We start from the raw sequence: 11,285 nt of genomic DNA on the forward strand, positions 1-11,285 counted from the left end.
CATTGCTTTCTGTTACTGACTCGAAAGTTCGCTAACTTCCCACAAACACCATCCCTGCGATGAAGTTCAGTTTGACGAGTCTCGTCATCTCAACGTCGCATTATGATAGGAGTTTTCTATATTCGTGGGTGTATATATATATAAATAAATAAATATATATATATATAGATATATATAGATAGATATATATAGATATATATATATAGATATATATATAGATATATATATATATCATCATCATATATATATAATAGATAGATATATATATAGATGGATATATATATATATATATATATATATATATATATATATATATATATATATATATATATATATATATATATATATATATATATATATATATATATATAGATATATATATATATAGATAGATAGATATATAGATAGATAGATAGATAGATAGATAGATTGATTGATTGATTGATTGATTGAATGATACATATATACGTAGATAGATATATATAGAGAGAGGTGTGATTACAACTCTATTATCATGCAACCTTCCTTCAGCTTAAACTCACTGTGTGGAGGAGGGGTCTCACCATGATGAAAATTATTATGAGGGTAAAATATTTCAACAATATTCCCCCCTCTATTTCCCTTTCTCTGTGTCCTCACATGGAAGGGTACTATTATCTTCAACATTGCGGATAACGGTATTTTAAGTGAATATCATAACATTTATATAGGTGGAATTTTGGCAAATTATTGTAAATATATCATTGCCAGTACATGTTATAATTTCAGGATGCAATGATGTCATTGTGTATTGAGCAAAGCGCTTTTGAAATTATTTGGAAGAGAACTAACCCTTGGAATCTATTACGATGATCCAACACAATGTCATTATGTTACCTGTATCTCATTTGTACTGAATCTATGAAACAACCGCCACAACACTGGCAATATAGAATACGCAAATGATGGTGATGGGTTTCTGAATACGACGGAAGAGAAAAATCTTCACACACTCTCTCTCTCTCTCTTAGTTCAGTTGCACTATCATTTAGCCTTTTGCGTGACACTTGCCTAATAAATTAAAGCAATTTTAAATGCTCTCTAACTTGCTAATAAAACTAATAGAAACAGAATATCTTCTCACACGACAAAAATACAGTTTAATTCCTTGGTGCCACATTTTAATAAAACACAAGGGATAATCTATAAACTTCTTTTACACTTTCACAAAGAAATTAAAGCCTGAATGATAAATTTTACAAATTATTTTCTTAGTAAAGTATTAATTTATATTTTTTTTAAAACCAGACAATAAAAGTGTCTGCAATTATAGTTCAGCTAATAATCAGTCCGCTAACAGGTAAATAAGTGAATATATTTAAAATCACGTGTCAATTATCATATAACTTATATTTCTGAAGCGACAGCAAAATGTTCCTAAATGTTTGCATCTAAAATTATACGTGCTCATGATATTGCACTTGACTTCAAGCAACATCGCTTGCTCGATGTGAACCCATTCGTAAAATATTAATCGTTCATGAAAATTAAAGTATAATAATATAACATATTAGTAACAATGCATGTACGACAGGCACTGTAATTTTGGCAGAAACTTCATGAAAGTCAGATAACCCATTACTACTTGAAAATATACAAAACAAAACCACTCCAACAAAATGTGTTAGTTTCAGATCAATTTTATCTCAGTATCATCATTGATTCAATGTAAATTACAAAGGAAATCTTATTGGCTGAAGTTTGATTAATATATCCAACTTAAGTCAGTTCTCGTCGGAAACTATGGTCAACGACTATTTGTTTTTGTTTTGCCAATTCAGGAGTGTATTTAACTAAGATTATGACACACTGTTCTCAAGAAACGATGGTTTGAAACTATTGTCAGTTCGGACACAAGAGTTTGAGAAATTTGGTTGTCCAAAGCCAAAGTTGGTTTGTAGCTCCCTGCCGTGCGTCGAATTGTTCCAGCCGTGATATAGTAATCCAATTTGGATATACAGGCCGCTGGCTAAGAAAGGGTCTGCACTGAAATGTACCCATCCATTGCGAATTTGCCCGATGTATATAATAAGTGTACGTTGGAGGTCAAATAGGATGAAAAACATTCAATCAGTGTCGTGTAGCGTTGTAAAGCTGTGAACCCAACCGATACCGCCAAAAGAAAACAATGACCTAATTGTGCGTTTCGTGGACTTACATAATTGTTCCCACAATCATTTAGGCTGATCATACAGCTCCTGTGCTTTACCTGCTTTTAAACATATCAGTCTATATTGCCGTCAAGAACTACAATTGTTGTCCTTGCAGCTAAACAAAGCAAATGTACCAGAGACACAGAATCACATTTAGAACTAATCAATATAATTTACGAACATTTACATATCTATCACATAAAAAGGTCACAAACAAAAGGCGGCATACATCCAAGGAAGTGTAAGGTGACACATGTTACTTCAAAGGCTGCAGTTAGACAAGTAAAAGAATGTTCCCTACAACGGTTGCATTTCGTCAAACACATGCATACTATTCCTACTCACGGATGCATATAGGAAGAGGTATTTCATGTACAAAGAGGGCAAATTCGATATAATCCATAACAAGAAACCTTTAGTATTTTTAATCTACTTTACTACCGGTATTGGTGCTGATAATAAAAAAACGTATGATTGTTTACAATGCGTATGCTCTCAAATGTTGATAAATTGACGTGTTTCTCTGCAAAACTATCTGCTTAGAGAAAATGGCATATAAAAATGGGGTAAAAGTTTGAGTTAAACTTGAATTTAAATAAATTGTTTGAAAAATAAACCTGTATGTTAAATACGTGTTATTGCCACTGATCATGCCACAAATGGACACAACTAATAAAATGTCAATTCCCAAGTCAAGCAGATTGATGTGGAAAAATATAAGCACGAATGTAAATTTGTCGATGTGCCCCTTAAGTTTTAATAAATAATGGTCAATGGGCAACACAATATTTTCAATATCGTTAAGGATTCTACAATGTGCCTAACAAATAATAGATTATGAATAGCGTTGTCAAGGGTATTTTGTTTCATAAATTAAATTCCGGAACAGACTGTTTTCTCCTAATAAAAAGAACAATGTGTTATATTACAAAGAAAAATAGGTTTGAAAAATATCACTCAAATTTCTTTTGAAAAACACACATTGTTTTAGTTAGATGGTGGGACACTAGTTGCAAGTAATAATTCTTAAATAACACTTATTCAATGTTCGTGTTACCAATAGTTGTATGTCAACCGTGTTTATTATGAATTTATGATAAACAAACATGTATAAAAATGCTTCCGTCCAAATACATTAACTTCTTGGTCTTTAATATAATTACAGTATCCCTTGATACATATTAAGGTACATTACTAAATACCTTGGTATACCTACGAGAACCGGCCGTATGACACAGCTGGGATAACATACCCAAAGTAGGATGACAAACATTAGTAACTCACATTTACCGATAAAATGCTACTGGTGATACCGAAATGATTCGTAACGAGAAAGGGTGCTGATTAGCACAGAGCAGCTACCGTTCTGTGAACTTCAGAAAGAAATGTTACTCAAATCCCTTCCGGAAGATTTAATCTTTCTTAATCGCAGTGCAGAAAATATCAAACCAAAAGAAAACCTAAACCATACGCCTACCATCACCTAACTCTATCAGCAGTATATCGGACAAAATTGTCTACGTCATTATCTCAGTGTTAAGTTAAATATTCCTTTTCTGCATTTTCTGCTATCATATATATAGGCAGATATTTTGTGGGATTATTGACTTGACTATGCCATGGAATCTTTTCCCTATATTAGTTGGTAAGGGATGAAATTCAAAATGAGTCGCTATTATTAAATCAAAACTACAAAGGCGCACAGACGATCACATATATCAACCAAAACATTTCGTTCTTATACAAGAATGCATACAGGCAGACACAGATGTTGATGTCTCAGCAAGATCATTGAAACGTTGGGATGGTCTCCACATCGGTCATAATGCTGCATTTATTTTGAAAGTGTCAATTATCTGACATTAACTCAACACATGGTACTTGAATGGCTACGAATAGACAGGCAAAACGATGTTCAATATTATAGTTGCAACTTATCTAAACAACACATAATATGCCCTTCCACCCAGACACATAGGAAGAAGAACTTCCATGCACATTCACAGAGACAACATCGATATCATTTATTACAAGAAACTTTTAATATTGTTAGAGTACTTTATTAAAGAAGTGCGTCCATGAAATAAGCAGATGCTTATTTACAATGTGAATGCGAGCGAATGTTAATAAATTGACATGTTTCTCTGCAAGTGAATAAGATTGCCTGGAATGGTATATAAAATGATACAACATATTAGAGATGATCGTGAATTAAAACAAATTTGCTTGAGAACATAAGTGTACATCATTTCAACATTTTCTGTCTCACGTGGATAAAACGAATTAGAACTAAAAATGTCTTAATCAATAAATATTATGGCCAAACAAGTTTTGAATCATACTTTGGTGATGTGACCTTTAAGGTTCAGTAAATAATGGTAAATTAACAACCAATTGTTTAAATATTGTTAAGGATTGTAAAATATGATGCAAATCAAATAAATCATTCCGTTGGCATTATCGCGTAACGTTGTGGAGATGAATTTATTTGATGGAATTAAATTCTGGAACGGAATGGTATTTTCTTATTAAATAAAACAGCTTGTCATATTCCAATATGAAATAGCAAGGATTAAACATAACTTATCGAGATTTGTTTTTAAAACAAATAACTCCTTTAGTTAGATGCAGGAACTTTGGAGTCAAGTAATAAATCTTAAATAAATTTTATTAATTTAAATTTTCGAGATACCCATAGTTAAATGAAACCATGTGTCTTATGAATTCATAATGTTACGTCTGATAGCTCAGTCCAACTTTCCGTTGGTTGAAAGTCTCGAAAACCTCTGTAACTGTTTTTGAGAAAAATAGAGCTATTTCTTTAATTGGATAGACAAGATTATGTTGTCACAGTAATTTCGAAATTTCAGTTCGAATAGAATTTGGCACTTTTCTGGATATATTTTAATAAGTAATTCGGAAAAGCATTGATATCCCATCAATTTATTTATCTTAAAAATAATCAGTTTATAATATTTCTTTGTTGTTTTAACAGAACTCACTCAATTTTTTACTTTAAACTAATTAAAATCGCGATGGGAATTTCAATTTCAACTTAAATTGTTATTCACAAGGTTTTGCGAGGATAACAGTGTGAATTCAAGAGCAGTAGAGTTGGTATAAAAATTTTCAAAATTTAAAATAAGAGTAATAATATTGAAATGTAGCCAATATATTTATCTTTTAGATGGGCGGATGAGTAGTAGAACTTTTTGCTCCTTGGATGACCCACATGCACACGGTAAGATAAACTATGCTTCCGAAATTCACTTTATCAACTGCAATCACAAAAATAAATGCGTTTAGTTTAAATAAAAATACACGTTTTACGCAATCTGTAAAAGTGTAATACTAATGTTGAAAATTAATATATCAAACGTCCAATCGTTTAAAAATTTGCAATCATCAGAGTCTCTCTCTCTCTCTCTCTCTCTCTCTCTGATACACTTTTTGAAAATATATTTCCCCGTCTCGAAAATAATTTCAACAAGTCAATTTAACATATTGGAAAGAACAGAATCGACTTTCTAAGAACTTTAGCGGAATTAATTGAGTGTCTTTGTATAACATCGAAAATTACATCGTCAAGTTTCAATGCCTTCCTTTCATAATGTTCATCTTGTATTGATATTGCTTTCAAAAACAGTACGCAATATTTTCGGGTGATGCTGTTTCTACTAGCTAAAGGTCGGATTCTTTTGACACAATGTTCGTCTCAAATATTTATATACAACATAAATAGGAAAAATCATAGGGATCGACAGTTTCTGGATATCATCGGAAAGTTCCGTGTCTGAACACTCGCTGATCCGTTAGTAGTCATCTAAATTTATATGATTTTTTACTTCCAACGAATATTCTTCCGGACGGGCACATTTCAGGGTTTTACCATTGTACTGGAAAATTGCGATGCAGAATAAATTCTTTAAGCTATCTGGCTACACATTTCTTTCGAAATGATTAACTATGTTTATGCGTGAATAACGTAGGTGTTAGAGATAAATCGACTACGAACGGAATACACATAATGCAAAGGCAAACATATTTGGGTAAAAGACCATGAAAATTACATCTTCGTTTTTCCTCATTTAGGAACTAAAGTTTGTAGAATTCTTTCGCATTAAATGAAACAAGTGTCTTGACGACAGCCGAATGCAAATGTTGTGATTTCTTCTTTAAATGTTATATTACTTGTTGCAAAGCTGTAGCCCAAAGGATTATACAAAAACTCCAGTCTCCTGAAAGTAAATATTTCGTCATAAACACATTGTGATCTTGACAATCACATCAAGACAGTATGACAAAGATACCGACCAGGTTAAAAAACAAAATACGGTAATTTTATTTAACACTACAGAAAAATTTCCGAACGTCCTAGACAATTTCATATTACTATATTTCCGTATTTACAAACGAAAATTCATAGGAATCGACAGTTTCTTGATATCGTTGTAATGTTCCGTGTCTGAAGACTCATTGATCACAGTTTTATGGTCCGTTTGCAGTCATCTTTTAAATTTGGATATTATTTACTTACAACGCCTATTTTTACGGACGGGCACATTTCAGGGTTTTACCACTGTACTGGAAAATTGCGATGCAGAATAAATTCTTTAAGCTATCTGGCTACGCTTTTCTTTCGAAATGATTGACTGTGCTTAAGCGTGAATATCGTAAATGTTAGCGATAAATCGACTACAAGCGGAACAGAAATAATGCAAAGGCAGAAACATTGGGGTAAAAGATCGTGAAAATTACATTTTCGTTTGTCCTCGTTTAGGAACTAAACTTTGCAGAAATGTTTTGCATTAAACAAAACAAGTATCTTGACGACAGCCGAATGAAAATTTGCCGACTTCTTCTTTAAATTATGTAATTTTTTGCACAGCTGTAGTCCACAGGACGATACAGAAAATTCAGTCTCCTGAAAGTAAATTTCTCGTTATAAACACGTTGTGGTCTTTGCAATCACATCAACACAGTATGTAATAATCCGACCTGAATTCTTTACTTGATCAATTTTGAACCTAATATACATTAATATCTGGATGTGTATACTTGAATTTACAACAGTAAATGACTGTATATATAATTAGACTGCATACAAATCAAAATCTAACAAAATGATAATGGGCGGTATCGAAATACTCTCACCCCACCCCTCCCAAACCAAGACAAAGGCAAGAAAACTGGTGTCCCAAAATGTTTAACTGAAGCTATTTGGAATATGTCACAACAAAATACATACAGACAGACAGAAATATAAAGAAACATACATAACTTCATACACACATTCATCCATCCATCCATTCATCCATCTGCGAGTGTGTGGAAGATTCTTTATTATACCTTATTTAATTCGGAATGTTTCTCTCCCTCGATGCACTGAAACTTGTTTTCGTACGATGTTTGTACACGGATGATTGCAACTTTATTGCCATGCAACCCTCCTTTCGCTTAGCTAAATCTACATCTCTACACTGAAGACTAGAACCTTTATATGACCAAAACAACGTGCTGCCTACATGGATATATGTAAAAATGTGTGTAATTTTCACAAATGCAAAATGTAGAATTCTCATTTCCTGGTGTAATGTTTTGACTTTGTATTGAATAGAACATTTTGATAAATTCTTGGCACAGAGAACTACGACGTCAACCCCATGGAGTATGTGATATATCTCAAGTAGATTTTCGTCAACATTCCTGACATTGGCTAGAGTTTAAAGTAATTTTCCATAACGATCACTGCGGCTGTGTTGTACAGAAATTGTTATTGTGTCACAGATCAAGTAGGCTGTATACAAGGATCCTTGCATCAAAATTCTTCATTTCTAATTTAACATCTGTCTGGTAGAATCACTTCAACTGATCCAAGACGATTTTTCATCACATTCGATACTGGAATTCAACCGGAAGATATTATATGTACGGACTTTGTGATAGAACATTTCGTGCTATATGAGACTGAATTCACCATGCTTTAAGTTCCTTTACAATTTCACTTTGTATTTTAGGGCAACAAACTTTTTGTTGAACTTTCTTAAATTTGTCTGTTTCGTAATACTTTAGTTTACTTATATTAAGATCACAGAGACGTGTATATATATGGATATATATATATATATATATATATATATATATATATATATATATATATATATACACACATGGTCATCAAGTATAGTGTTTTTAAGATAACATCTTATCGCTAGCAATGCTTTTCCTGCTTACTTACTGAAACATATGCATACAAGAGCCACATTCTACTATAACTGAAATTGTGAAATTACTGTGACAACATATTTTGATATGCGATCTATCCTATTAAACAAAGAGACCTTTTTATCCTACTAATAGTTAAAGTGATGTTCGAATCTTTTGATAAACAGGAAATATACCTGAACTTCAGTCTAAACATTATAAATTCATAACGAACATGGTTTACATATTAAGAATGGAAATTAGACAATTAAAAAAGAAGTTATATAAGATTCATTAATTGCGTTATCAGTCCATCATTTGCACTAAAAGTAGTTTTGATTTTAAAAAAGAAATTCGAGTGAATTTTGAAACTTATTTCTTATTCTAATATGGACACATATTTGCATTTAATAACAGAATCAAGTCAATTCCCAACTTATATTCATGAAACAAAATGAGCTTAACAACGCTATAAATAATGTATGATTTGTAAGATTTGTTAGAATCCTTAAAAATATCGAAAATATTAGTTACCCATTGGATGTTATTTAGCGCAGCTTAAAAGTCAGATCGACAAATTATGAGCCATAAGTTTTCAGTCGTGATCTTGTTTGGATATATCGATCTGTTTGATTAGGAACTTTATTTTTTATTAGTTTTATCCATGTGTGGCATGATCAGCGGAAATGTAAAATTCCTTATCGTACACGTATTTCATCAAAGAATATTTTAATTTATTATTTATCTCAAACATTTTATACAATTTCGAATCTAATTCGCTGAATTCGTTTCCCTTAGACTAACGCAACTAAATGTATGAACATTAGCCTGTATACACATTTAAATTATAATCTGCTTTCTTAGCACCAATCTCATTACTGAAAGTATTTAAAAACCACTTAATGTTTCTTTTTATAAATCATATAGAACTTTTCCTCAATTCATGTCGATGGATATTCATATTCCTATGTGTGTGGGTGCATGTGCATTTTACGCATGTTTCAGACAGGTTGCAACTATTTTACTGATTATTGTTTTGCCTGTGTCTTCGTAATAATTGCAGTAACGTATGTCACTTAACACATTCTTTAGTGTCAGATCATTTACACTTTATAAATGAATCCAGCATTATGACCAATGTGGAGCACATCCCAACGTTTTAATGATCTTTCTGCGTCCCCAACGTCTGTGTTTGAGTGTGTGTTTTTGTTTGTGTTTGCGTTCTTGTATGTTGGAGAAATGTGGATGCTCGTAAATTATATCGATCTGCTCTAAACGTATTTGAGCGTGTGTGATTATTTGTAGTTCTGGGTGCACAAGAGTATGTTGATTTTGAGACTCAGTCTTGGAGGTCTCGTCTTACCACCTGATAATGATTAAAGATTCCATGGCATGGTCAAGTCATCAATCTCAGGAAATATTTGTGTAGCAAATGGTACAAAGAAATAAAAATTGAATATTAACCAAAAAGTGAGAAAATAACGTAGACATTATTATTCGATATACTGCTGAGAGAATCAGCTGACTGATTGCGTATGGTTTAACAATAGTATAACAATAAATTAAATTTAAATATTATTTCAAGAGGATGCAAGTTTATTAAAGATTCTCATTTAGCCGAACACTATTCCGGTTGAAACATACATCCAACTTAAAATAAGAGAAATGATTTTCATGGTTTTATGTTATTGACTCTAAAGTTTCCTAATTTCCCGCATACACCATCCCTGTCGATGAAGTTCAATTTAAAAATCCCATCTTATGAATGTCAGTTTAAAAATCCCATCTTATGAATGTTGCTTTCTGATAGGTGTTTTCGATCTTGGTTGTTTGGCCAGAATTATCAATGTTAATCCTATCCCTAGAGGGAATTGCCCATGATGACAACACTTTTAAGGATCAATTATATGCTCCTCTTTCTGGAGAATCCAAACATACAATTGCCTCGAATTACGTTTTCAAGACTTACCGACATTGGTTTCACTTCACACTCTTTAAACGTTTAACGTTCTCTTGGAATGGTTGGAAAATTTGCTTTTCATACATTGCTTTTGATTAATGTTTAATGTCTTCGATGCATAGAGATTCGTTTCAATACTTGGTCCTCGATAATGTTTCAGTATAATGTTTATACAGGAATGATTACAACTTTATTATCATGCAACCTTCCCACAGCTTCAACTCAGTCAGCGTCATCACATGAATTACAATATCTTCACCTTGTGGACAACTGTAGTTTAAGTGAACATCACAATGGAATCCTATAGGTTGTGTATGTTTTCCCTTAGTAATATAGGAAAACGCTTCTTAATATTAACATCATTTATAAATACGAAGAAATAATATTACCATATAGTTTAGAGACTTTCTTCTTCTCAGTGATAGTCTCGATTTATATAGCTAGAATCTGGCTTAACTGTGTCCTTAGATGAGAGTCAACTACTGGGTCATTACGAGGATTTGTGTGCTACTCACTAATGCCTGAATCATTGACTTTGTACACTAGTTTATAATGCTATGAGTATGTACGAGAGGACATAAGGGTTACAAACGGCAGAAAAAGAGACGAGTGTTGTAAAGATGTGGAATACTTTCTTTGTGAAATCGTGCAAGGGTATAAATCTATAGTGCTTATCCTCTATCTTTTATCAAAACAAAGCTCAAAAGAGTTAAATGATTATTTTATTTCATATTGAATTGAGCGTGCTTATATTTGTCACATTAACATCTTTTACTTCGAATTTAATAATTCCTTTCATTAATTATGTAAGTATCATGTAAAAGCCCGAATGTTAGAGCTATTCAATTAAGAGAAAGAGAGAGAGAGAGATGATTGTTGAAATACTTGTTCTCAAAACAATCTAGCTCATGGGGAAAGCTGTCGAGGGA

Source organism: Sinohyriopsis cumingii, chromosome 7 (genome assembly GCF_028554795.1).
Source record: "Sinohyriopsis cumingii isolate HCF-2022 chromosome 7, ASM2855479v2, whole genome shotgun sequence".
NCBI lineage: Eukaryota > Metazoa > Mollusca > Bivalvia > Unionida > Unionidae > Sinohyriopsis > Sinohyriopsis cumingii.